The sequence below is a fragment of the Typha angustifolia genome, chromosome 5, assembly GCF_048772165.1.
Source record: "Typha angustifolia cultivar Huaian chromosome 5, ASM4877216v1, whole genome shotgun sequence".
Lineage (NCBI taxonomy): Eukaryota > Viridiplantae > Streptophyta > Magnoliopsida > Poales > Typhaceae > Typha > Typha angustifolia.
Genome location: NC_133243.1, coordinates 5,059,303 through 5,060,943, shown reverse-complemented (window position 1 = coordinate 5,060,943; position 1,641 = coordinate 5,059,303).

The window sequence follows — 1,641 nt, the reverse complement described above, 5'->3', positions numbered from 1 at the left end:
TAAAATTAGATCTAATCCCTGAATTGTAAGGATTTATTATCTACGTAGTTTCGATAAAATAATTATCAAATATTCATACGATATCATGAATATTATAGATGCATTATACCAGTGATGTCATGACCTATGCTTTTGGTATAACTTAATTTTGATTTGGACTCTATTTAGGGTGGAATGGTAATCAAATCCATAAAAAAATTGATTAGGTAAGCTTATTAATTTATTTCTGATTTGATTTGGTTACCTTAGAACTTTTTAGTTTATCTCTTATAAATATGGTCTTATAGTTTATATAATTTAAGCGTGCATTGAATTATTAAATAGAATATTTTTTTCTTATATATATATATATATATGCTTTGAATTCTTTCCTTTGTTAATCCTTACCTTAGTTATTTGTATCTCTTATATATTTTTTATCTCGCCCACTACCACGACTGTAGCTAATTATAGCCTTTGACTATCTACCGCATCACTATCTATCATCAAGCTATCTCTATTAACTTCTCGGCCTCCAATTCATCATCGCCTCTACTCTACAGCTAGTCTCCGTTACCGATCTGTATCATTTGGCATCAAAACAATATTCCCCGGCAACCCACCATTAGAGACATGTTTGCGAGTTGGAATTTGAATGATCTAGATATCAAATCCTTTATGGCCAAGATGTGTGCTGCTCTCATCGATTGAAAAGTGATGACTGCAGAGTGCATAAAGGTGCATTAAAAAAAACATCATCAAAGGCAATAATAGATTCTATGTATCCATGTTGGTTTTTTCTTTTTAAATGTTTTTTTTTAATGTATCCATGTTATCCACAATTTGTATATAGAGGTATCCTTAGAAAATGATTAGATTGATAAATAGCTGGAGAATTGAATAAGAGCCAGATATCATTTATTTTTCTAATATATTCTAAATTTTTGTTTTATGTATTACTTTTACAATGTTATCCAATTTCAGGATGGAGAGTTGACCACTTGAACCCAAATTAACACACTTATACATTTTTAGCCTAAAAATAATTGAAAGAATAGAAAGGAAAAAATAAAAAAGTTCTTTTATGCATTGGTAACGCCCAAGAGCTCCTTTTTTGCGTATATGCCCTTCTAAATTTCATGTTTGCATACGTACCCTTAAAAAAAACCATGGCTTTTGTAGGGTATACCTTTTGATAATGTTAAAATCCAAAGTATTTGGTAGATGAGAATACAAAGATGCCCTTAATTGAAAGGAATATATACGAGGAAGAATAGGGTATTTTTGTACTTTTAATGTGAAAGGGACCAAAAGTTAACTATTGGTTAACTTCATGGGTAACCATGCTAACACAGGTTTTAAGGGATGTTTATATAAGAATATTCACTTTAGAGGGTATATACATAGACATGGGATTTTTACAAGGGTATACATGAGAAAAACCCAAAATAAGAAGATTAATTTCCAATGAACACATAACAAGGATATACAATTCAAAGTTGTTTACAAGCATTATGCAAGTCATACAATATGTCCACAGAGAGTCAAGCTGCTCCAAGCTTTTAAACTATGAACAAAGCTAATTTTTTTACTCAAATATAATGTAAGTAGCACTAGATTTGCAGAAATTCCAAGAGAAAGTTCCAATTTGAGAAGATGGAA